We start from the raw sequence: 11593 nt of genomic DNA, 5'->3' as shown, positions 1-11593 counted from the left end.
AACAGCATACCCCCAGTCCTCACTGGAAGCAAAGATGTACTGTGACAAAGAGCTAAAAAGACACGACAATACCTGTGGACATGAACAAAAACCAGAAAAAAGAATCAAACTATGAATGTTACTTTGGTGACAAGGAAGACCGAAACATGCAAACAGAAGACAAGAAATTCAAAGCTCTACCATTCAAAGCCTCCAAGAAAAATACGAAATGGTCTCAGACCACGGAAGAGCCCCAAAAGGATTTTGAAAATCAAGCAAGGGCGGAGCCAAGATGGCAGAGTAGAAAGCCAAAAAAACGCAGGCTCTTCCCACACAACCCATAAAACACCTGTAGAGAAGGACTCTCAATAAAATTTGGAGCAGCAAAAGTGGAGAACAACAGAGTGGAGGAGATTGCCAGTTCAGGGTGACCTGAAAGGCCCACGGGAAACGTCAGTTGCACCAGACGGGAGCACAGCCTGTTGCCCAGACCATCCTTGGCCGCACGGTGTGGAATCTTGAACAGCCCTCGGGGACGGAATCTCCAGTCTCGGAATCCCCATTCGCAGCAGAGGGTCCGCAGATCCCTCAACCCACAGGCACCAAAGGTCAGTGACAGGGGGTTTTACAGCTGGCCCAGAAGGGAGAAGGGCCTCCACATAGTTCCAGAGAGACCCGCAGAGGACACATCAGACAGGCGGCAGGAGTTCTCACAGTGGCCCCTGCAGTGGCCTGAGACCATTGCTGGATCATAAAAACCCCTGAGGACACTGAGGGAGCTGGTCTTTAAATGGTGGCCCTGCCCCCACAGTTTGACTGAATCCCACCCCTACAGTGATAGCTTGAAGAAATTGGAGATCAGGTGCCTGTGGAGAGAAAAGTCTGCTAAGATTTTGGGCACACAAATCTTTCCCTGTGCCCAGACCAGTACATGCTTGATTGTGCCACCTTGGAGGAACTGATATCTTACAGGATCCAGGAGTATACGATACTTGTGACAAAGGACCAAAAACTCAAGTAACTGGTTAGAAAATGCCCAAAAAAGGGGAAAAAATAAGACCATAAAAGACTACTTTCTTGGTGAACAGATATCTTCTCCCATCCTTTCTGATGAGGACGAACAATGCTTACCATCAGGGAAAGACATAAAAGTCAAGGCTTCTGTGTCGCAAACATCCTAAACAAATATTCAGTGGTCTCAGGCTATGGAAGAGTTCAAAAAGGATTTTGAAAATCAAATTAGAGAGCTGGAGGAAAAACTGGGAAGAGAAATGAGAGAGATACAAGAAAAGCATGAAAAGCGGGTCAATATCTTGCTAAAGAACACCCAAAAAAAGCTGAAGAAAATAATACCTTGAAAAATAGGCCAACTCAATTGGCAAAAGAGGTTCAAAAAGCCAATGAGGAGAAGAATGCTTTCAAAAGCAGAATTAGCCAAATGGAAAAGGAGGTTCAAAAGCTCACTGAAGAAAATAGTTCTTTCAAAATTAGAATGGAACAGATGGAGGCTAATGACTTTATGAGAAACCAAGAAATCACCAAACAAAACCAAAAGAATGAAAAAATGGAAGATAATGTGAAATATCTCATTGGAAATGTCATAGTTCTTTGCATTGCTGTGAAGGTCTAAGTCTATCAGACACATTCCTTGAACACTCTGGTTGTTACTGTGTATGATGCACTCATGAATCTACTCATTTCACTCAACATGAGTTCATTTAAGCCTTTTTAGGTTTTTCTAAAGTCCACCAGTTCGTTAATTGCTATAGTACAATAGTATTCCATTACATTCATATACCACAACTTATTCAGCCATTCCCCAATTCGTGAGCATCCCTTTGATTTCCAGTTCTTGGCCATGATAAAAAGAGCTGCTATAAATATGTTTGTATATCTGGGTCCTTTTCCTATTTTTATTACCTCTTTGGGACACAGGCCTAGAAGTGATATTTCTGGGTCAAAGGGTAAGCACATTTTTGTAGCCCTTTGTTCATAGCTCCAAATTGCTCTCTCTAATGGCTGGATCAGCTCACAGCTTTACCAGCAAGGAATTAGTGTTTCTCTAACATTTGTCATCTTCCTGTTTTGTCATGTTAGCCAATCTGATAGGTATGATGTGGTACCTCAGAGATATATATTTTGATTTGTGTAGAGGGCCAGTACTGATGGAATCCTAAACGTTAGGTACTGTCCAGGTTTTACTTGAGACTTGTACTCCTGATATGCAAAGATGAGAACACCCTGACCTTGCCTGTGTACCCGAAGGTTGTCTCACTGGAGGAACTAGATTAGGAAGTATGAGAAGTAAACTAAAAATTTTCACATTGGAATAACCTTGCTTGCTTTAATGTTCTCATGGCAATAACCTTGATTGCTTGTAGAAAATCCATATAAACCCTCACCCTCAGATGAATAAATGGATAGCTCACTTGCATTCCACCTGCCCTGTGATTTTCTTTTTCACCATGCACCGAAGCACTCCAAGGACACAGGTTACCCATGGCTAATTTGCATCTCTCTAATCGATAGTGTTTTAGTGCACTTTTTCATATGACTATAGATATCTTTAATTTCTTCCTCTGAAAACTTCCCGTTCACATTTTTTGACCATTTTGCAATTGGGGAATGACTTGTATGCTTATAAATTTGGCTCAGTTCTCTCTATATTTTTGAAATGAGGCCTTTATCACAGATATTAGTAAAAATTTTCTCCCGTGTTTCTGCTTCCCTGCTAATCTTGGATGAATAGGTTTTGCTCTTAAAAAATACTTTTCAATTTAGTGTTATCAAAATTATTCACTTTGCATTTCATAATGTTCTCTATGCCCTGTTTAGTTAAAAATTCCCTCCATTCTCCATAAATCTCACAGATAAATTGTTCCTTAGTCCCCTAATTTGTTTATGTTATCAGGCTTTATATCTAGATCATGTTCCCATTTACACTTTATTCTTAATATGGTGTCAGATGTTGCTCAATGCTTAGTTTCTGACACATTATTATCCAGTTTTCCCAGCAGTTTTGTCAAACAGTGAGTTCTTACCCCAGAAGCTGGGGTCCTTGGGCTTATCAAAGACTACATTGCTGTAATCATTGACTACTGTGTCTTGTGTACCTAAACTATTTCACTAATTTACCCCTCTAATACTTAGCCAGTACCAAGTGGTTTTGATGATTGCTGCTTTATAATGCAATTTAAGATCTGCTATGGATAGGCCACCTTCCTTAGCATTACTTTTCTTTAATTCCCATGATATTCTGGACCTTTTTTCATGAATTTTGATACTATTTTTTTCTAGCTCCAGAAATAATTTTCTGATAGTTTGATTACTATGTCACTGAATAAGTAAATTAATTTAGGTAGAATTGTCATTTTTTTAATATTAATTCAACCTACACATGATCAACTGATATTTTGTCAATTATTCAGATCTGACTTTATTTGTGGGAAAAGTGTTTTGTAACTGTTTTCATATAGTTCCTGGCTTTGTTTCTGAAGATAGAGTCCCAAATATTTTATAGTGTCCACTGTAACTTTAAAAAATATTTCTCTTTCTATCGCTTGCTGTTGGGCTTTGTTAGTAATATATAGAAATGCAGATTATTTGTGTGGGTTTATTTTGTAACCTGCAACTTTGTCAAAATTGTTTATTATTTCAAGTTGTTTGTTGCTTGATTATCTAGAATTCTGTAAATATATTATCGTGTTGTCTGCAAAGAGCAATCACTTAGTTTCTTCGTTGCCTGTCCAATTTCTTCAATTTCTTTTCCTTCTCTTATTGCTTAAGTTAACATTTCTAGTATCATATTGAATGACAGTTGCAGCAATGAACATCTTTGTTTCACCGCTGATCTTACTGAAATTGCATCTACCTTATCCCTATTGCATAAAATCTTGCTAATCGTTTTACATAGATACTAATTATTTTAAAGGAAGTCGTCATTTATTCCCATGCTTTCCCGTATTTTCAATAGAAATGGGTGTTACGTTTGCTCAAAAGCTTTTTATGCATCTATTGAGATAATCTTATGTTTTTGTTAGTTTTGTTTTTGGTATGATGAATAATGCTAATAGTTTTCATAATATTGAAACATTTCTGCATTCCTGGTATAAATTCTGCCTGATCATGTTGGAGTATTCTTGTGATAAGTTGCTGTAATCTTTTTGCCAAAGTCTTATTTAAAATTTTTGCATCTCTGTTCGTTATTTTAATTGGTCAGTAATTGTCTATCTCTGTTTTGGCTCTTCTAGGTTTAGATATCAGAAACGTATTTGTATCATAAAAAGAATTAGTAAGGACCTCCTCGCCAACTTTCCCAAATAGTCTATAGAGTATTGCAATTAACTTTTCCTTAAATATTTGATAGACTTACCTTGTAAAACCATCTGGCATGGGATGTTTCCCTTGGGAGTTCAATGATGGTTTGTTCAATTTTTTTTTTCTGAGATGGGATTATTTAAGTATTTCTCTCCCTCTTCTATTAATCTGGATAATTTATATTTTTTCTTAAATATTCATCCATCTCACTTAGATTGCTGTGTCTATGGGCATACAGTCGGACAAAGTGACTTCTAATCATTGTTTTAATTTTCTTTTAATTGGAGTTGTGTTCACGCTTTCCATTTTTGATATTGGTAATTTGGTTTTCTTCTTTCTTTTTTTTAAAAATCAAATTGACCAAACGTTTATCAATTTTAATGGGTTTTTCATGAGACCCAATCTTAGGTTTATTTATTGTTCAGTAATTTTCTTAATTTCAATTTTTGTTAATCTCTCCTTATGTTTGCAGTATTTCTAATCTGGTATTTAGTTGATGGTTATCAGTTTGTTCTTTTTCTAGCTTTTTCAGTTGCATGTCCCATTCATTTATTTTCTCTTTCTCTATTGTATTCATATACACATTCGATGATATAAAACTTCCCATAAGAACTACTTTCATTACATTCCATGTTTTCGTAGATCGTCTCATTATTGTCATTCTCTTGAACAAAATTATTCATTGTTTCTATGATTTTTTGTTTTATTCACACTTCCTTTTGGATTAGATTATTGCGTTTCCAATTATTTTTTGGTCTTCTCATTTTTTTGGCCCTTCATTACATGTAATTTTTATTTAATACTGACATGAAAAGGATGTATTGAGTATCTCTGCCTTTCTCTCCTAAATTATGAGGCCCTAGTATATTTTAATTGTTGTATACATGCCATGTGCCACTGGAAAAAAAAAAGGTGGATTCCTTTCTATCCCCTTCAATTTTCTCTAGAGGTCTAGAGACTTCTACCTTTTCCAGAATTCTATTCATTTCCTTATCTTCTTTAGTGCTTATTTAAAGGTCAGATTAATCAAGTTCAGAGAAGAGAAGGTTGAGGTATCCCACTATTATAGTTTTGTTGGCTATTTCTTTCTGCAACTCCCTTAACTTCTCTAAGAATTTGGATGTTATATCACTTGCTGTGCATATGTTTAGGAAAGCTATCATTTCTTTTTCTATATTGCCTTTTAGCAGGTTATAATTTCCTTACTTATCTCTTTTAATTAGAAGTAGTTTTTCTTTCTTTTGCTTCCTCTGAGATTAGAATTGCTACTCCTGCTTTTTTTTTTACATCAGCTAAAACATAATATATTATTCTCCTATCTTCATCTTTATCCTGTGTGTATCCCCAAGTTTCAAATGTGTTTATTTTAAACAGTATAATGTAAGATTATAGTTTTTAATATGTTCTGTTTTTTTGCCTCCATTTTATGGGAGAGTTCATCCCATTCACATTCACAATTATGATTACTGTGTCTTTCTACCCATCCTACACTCCCTTCCCCAGTTTATGCTTTGATTTCTCCCTTTCTCTTCCCCTCCTAAAAAGATTTTTACTTTTGGCCATCACCTCCCTCATTCTTTCCCCCCTTATCCAACCCCTCTCTTTTATTTTCTTTTTCCCTTCCTACTTCTTCCATCCCTTTTGAACCCCCACATCGTCATGTTTCCTCTCACCCCTCCTACTGCCTATAAGAGAAGTTAGATTTCGATACTTAACTGAGTATGTTGTTCCCTCCTTGAACCAAATTCAATGAGAGTAAAGCTCAAACAACGCTCATCTCCCTCCACTCTTTCCCTCTGCTATAATACATTTTTGTTACTCTTCCTATGATGTAATTTATATTTTTCTGCCTCTTTCTTTTCTCTTTTCCTCTTACAATCTCTTCACTCACTTTCATTATGTTTTTCTCATCAAATCATTTATTTATGCCCACTTCCTTTATTTATGTATATCTCTTTTAAATGCCATAACAAATATATGGTTCTCAAGATTAACAAATATCATCTTTCCACATAGGGATGTAAACAGTATACCATATGGAATTACAAATTTTTGTCCCTGTTAAACTTCATATGCCTCTCTTAAGTCTTGTATTTGAAGATGAAATTTTCTATTAAGCTCTGGTCTTTTCATCAGGAAGGTCTGGAAGTCCATTATTTTATCCAATGTCCATCTCATTGCCTGAAAGATTATATTCAGTTTTGTTGGACAATTGATCCTTGGTTGTTGTAGTCCAAACTCTTTGCCTTACAGAATATCATATTGCAATTCCTCTCATCTTTAAATGTATAAGCTGCAAGGTCCTGTGTGATGCTGAATGTAGTTATTTGATATTTGAATTGTTTCTTTCTGGCTGTTTGCAGTATTTCCTCTTTAACTTCATAGTTTTGGAATTTGACAGTAATATTCCTGGGTGTTTCCAATTTCAGATCTCTTTCAGGAGTTGCAAGAGATCCGAGGAGATCTGTCCCTTCTAACTTTTCTCAAATTTTATTCACCTCTCAATTCCTTTCTTATTTATTTTATGGTTATATTTATCAAGATTTGAGAGAATGTGGTTGAGGTCCCCCAGCAGCATAGTTTTGCTGCTCATTTCTTCCTATAGTTCTCTTAACTTGTACTGTAAAAACCTGGATGCAATACCAGTTATTATATATTTCTTTTAGCATTCATACTACTTCATTACCCATGGCACATTTTAGTAAGATATAGTTTCTTTCCTTGTCTCTTTGAATTAGATCTATTTTTGCTTTTGCTTTGTCTAAGATCAATAGTACTTCTTTAAGAAGTTTTACTGAAAAAACGATGCAGTATTTCAGTTGTTTCAATTTGATGGCCCTTCATATGAACTTATTCATTGTGGTAAGAAGCAATGGCACTGACAAAATCGCATTGTTTGAAAGGAGATCAGAGGCCATCTAGTCTAATGTGTACCTGAACAAAAACTCCCTATGGAATGTATCCTACATGTAGTGATACAGCCTGTGGTAGAAGACCTCCATTGAAAGGTTCCACTAGAGCAAGAGGCAGTCCATTCAACTTTTGGATAGCTAGAACTGTTAGGAATGCTTTTCATACATCCAATCTATCTTCACTTCTTTGGAATGGTCAACTATTTCTCAGTTTTCTCTTCTGGGACCATTGCATTTTCTCAAAGCAAAGCAGCAGTAAGACTTTTCTTATTACTTGTTTGTTGAGTAAAAAAAGACTGCTTCTAAACACAATTCTCCAACCCCTGGGTATTTTCCCTTGTAGTGGAAAGAGAAATGGACTAGATATCAGAAGAGGAAGTAATGGTTTAATGTAAAGTAATGGTTTAATTTAATAAATGGAGTCAGAGTAACTGATTTCAAGGTCTGCATCTTTTAAACTAATTTATTTTTTTTTAATTTAAATTTATTTATTTAAATTTCCAGCATTCATTTCCACAAAATTTTGGGTTTGAAATTTTCTCACTGTTTCTCCCCTCCCCCACCCCAAAACGCCAAGCATTCTAAATACCCCTATCACCAATCTTCCCTCCCTTCTAATATCCCTCCCTTCCCTTATCCCCGTCTTCTCTTTTGTCCTGTAGGGCAATATAACTTTCTATGCCCCATTACCTGTATTTCTCATTTCCTAGTTGTATGCAAGAACAATACTCAACAGTTGTTCCTAACACCATGAGTTCCAACTTCTCTCCCTTCCTCCCTCTCCACCCATCCCTTTTGGGAAGGCAAGCAATTCAATATAGGCCATATCTGGGTAGTTTTGAAAATGACTTCCATAATAGTCAGGTTGTGTAAGACTAACCATATTTCCCTCGATCCTATCCTGCCCCACATTTCTTTGGCTTTCTCTTTTTACCCTGTCCCTCCCCAAGAGTGTTTACTTCTAATTGCTCCCTCCTCCCATTGCCCTTCCATTCACCATCCCCCCTGCTTATCACCTTCTCCCCACTTTCCTGTATTGTAAGATAGGTTTTCATATCAAAATGAGTGTGCATTTTATTCCTTCCTTTAGTCAAATGTGATGAGAGTAAGCTTCATGTTTTTCTCTCTCCTCCCCGCTTTTTCCCTTCACTGAAAAATCTTTTAATTTCCTCTTTTATGAGAGATAATTTGCCCCATTCTATTTCTCCCTTTCTTTTCCCAATATATGTCTTTCACTCCTTATTTTCATTTTCTTAAGATATGATCCAATGCTATTCAATTCACCCTGTGCTTTCTGTCTCTGTCTCTGTCTGTCTGTCTGTCTGTCTGTCTGTCTGTCTGTCTCTCTCTCTCTCTCTCTCTCTCTCTCTTTCTCTGTGAGTGTGGTGTATGTATTCCCACCAATTACCCAGACACTGAAAAAAAGTTTCAAGCGTCAAAAATATTGTCCTTCCATGTAGGAATGTAAATAGTTCAACTTTAGTACGTCCCTTATGATTTCCCTTTGCTGTTTACTTTTTATACTTTTCTTGATTCTTGTGTTTAAAAGTAAAATTTTCTTTTCAGCTCTGGTCTTTTAATCAAGAATGCTTGAAAGTCAGCTTTTTCATTGAAGCGCCATTTTTCCCCTGAAGTATTATACTCATTTTTGCTGGGTAGGTGATTCTTGGTTTTAGTCCTAGTTCCTTTGACTTTTGGAATATCATATTCCACACCCTTTGATCCCTTAATGTAGAAGCTGCTAGATCTTGAGTTATCCTGATTGTATTTCCACAATACTTAAATTGTTTCTTTCTAGTTGTTTGCAATACTTTCTCCCTGACCTGGGAACTCTGTATTTGGTCATAATGTTCTTAGGAGATTTTTGTTGTTGTTGTTGTTTTGTTTCATTTTTTTTTTTGGATCTCATTCAGAAGGTGATCAGTGGATTCTTTCAATACTTATTTTGCCCTCTGGTTCTAGAATACCAGGGCAGTTTCCCTTGAAAATTTCAAGAAAGATGATGTCTAGGCTCTTTTTTTGATCATGGCTTTCAGGTAGTCCTATAATTTTTAAATTGTCTCTCCTGGATCTATTTTCCAGGTCAGTTGTTTTTCCAATGAGATATTTCACATTCTCTTCCATTTTTTAATTTTTTTTTGGTTTTCTTTTGTGATTTCTTGGTTTCTCATAAAGTTATTAGCCTCCATCTGTTTCATTCTAATTTTTAAAGACCTCTTTTTTTGGTGAGCTTTGGAACCCTCTTTTCCGTTTAGTTAATTCTGCTTTTTAAAGCATTCTTCTCCACATTGGCTTTTTGGACCTCTTTTGCCAATTGAGTTAGCCTATTTTTCAAGGTGTTATTGTTCAGCATTTTTTGTGTCTCCTTTAGCAAGATGTTGACCTTCTTTTCATGCTTTTCTTGCATCTGTCTCATTTCTCTTCCCAGTTTTTCCTCCATCTCTCTTACTTGATTTTCAAAATCCTTTTTGAGCTCTTTCATGGCCTGAGATCATTGAATATTTACTTTTGATGTTTGGAATACAGAGGCCTTGACTTTTATGTCTTTCCTTGATAGCAAACATTGTTCTTCCTCATCAGAAAGGATGGGAGATGATATCTGTTCACCAAAAAGTAACCTTCTATAGTCTTATTTTTTCCCTTTTTTGAGCATTTCCCCAAGCAGTTATTTGACTTTTGGGTCCTTTGTCAAGAGTACGGTATACTGTGGGTATCTGTAAGATCTCAGTTCCTCCAAGGTTGCACAATCAAGCATGCACTCTGGTCTGGGAGTGGGAAGAAAATTTTGTGCCCAGAATCTTAGCAGTTTCCTCTCCACAGCCACCTAACCTCCCGTTCTGCCAAGCCAGCACCGGGGGGCTGAAATTCAGTTAAGCTGTGGGGTCAGGGCCTCCATTCAATGTGAGATAAAGATCAGCTCCCTCAGGGCTTCTACACAGGGCTGAGGTGAGAATGGGCTGCTCAGTGCCCCCAGGGGTTTTACTATCCAACCATGGATACGCGCTGCTATAGGAGCTTCTGCCTGACAGATGTGGACTCTGTGGCCTCTGCCTAAGGCTGGAGCTATGGGAAGGCCCTTCTCCCATCCTGGCCGGCTGAAAAAACCCTGTCACTGACCTTTGGTGCCTGTGGGTTGAGGCATCTGTGAACCCGCTGCTGCTGTGACTAGAGATTCTGTGACTGGAGATTCTGTCCCTAAGGTGTCCTCCTTCCAGAATCAGGCAGCGCTAGCTGGCCAAGGCTGGACTGGGCTCTGCTCCATGTCTGGTGCAACATTCGTTTCCTGTGAGCCTTCCTCCACTCTGTTGTTCTCCACTTCTGCTGCTGCAAAATTCGTTGAGAGTCCCTCTCTACAGGTTTTTATGGGCTGTGTGTGGAGAGTCTCCATATGTGTGTCTTTCTACTCTGCCATCTTTACTCTGCCCCCTTTTAAACTAATTTAAAGTAACCTCTCAGGGTCTCAGTTTTTTAATTAACAGTTATTCTGTTTTACCTCTGATTTCTAGTTGAGCTCTGCAATTGATTAATTGTATAATCTGTAATGATGTCTATCTATGTCTTCCTTAAATTCCTCATCTGTGAAGTCAATGAACTGGGTGACATAGTCCTGAACACATATTCTAAGATTGAAACGTGTTTATGAATGTGTGTATGTATATATACATATATGTGTATGTATATATCTACATAGCTTTCAATGAAAATATAAGAAATAGAGTTTCTGGATAATTAATTATCAATTGATTAAATAGATTTGCGAATAATAAATACCATTATGATTGTTAGTTTATTTTGATTACCAAAGACATATAATAGACAAACTGAATACCTTAATTTTTTTTCTGAAAGAGAGTGACTCTGGAAGTAGAAATCAGTTCTGATTGGAGGACAATTAAATCGGGAAATGAAATAAAATCTCCAGATTCAATTGCTAAAAACATGGTTTAATCATGATAGTTATTCTCTTCCAGCAATCTGGATAGGGGAATACATCTCTCCCTAGACAACCCTGGCTTATTTTCTCCTTCATGAGCTGGGGTACCCTAAAATGAAATAGAGGGATGCAATAGCATGAGCTCATTACTTTGGAAGAGGAATTCATTTAGATAAGATTTTAATTACACTCTAAATAGGAGTTGTTCTAGTTGGGTAGGGTACTGGTCAAGATCTAGAAGCTTGTTCCTCAGGGATATCTATCAGCCACGTCCTTCAGAGACTGGATGACTTAAATATAGGTATGTCTAATAATGGGAAAGATCTACATTCTAAATTATCATGGGTTATTGTTATAATAGAAAATAACAATTTGTACATACCTACTTCTATATCTATAGGTATATTTGTTCATATGTATACAAAGCTTATTAAATAGATTAATACTATAT

This window comes from Notamacropus eugenii, chromosome 4 (genome assembly GCF_028372415.1).
Source record: "Notamacropus eugenii isolate mMacEug1 chromosome 4, mMacEug1.pri_v2, whole genome shotgun sequence".
NCBI lineage: Eukaryota > Metazoa > Chordata > Mammalia > Diprotodontia > Macropodidae > Notamacropus > Notamacropus eugenii.
Note: the sequence above shows the minus strand (reverse complement) of the source record.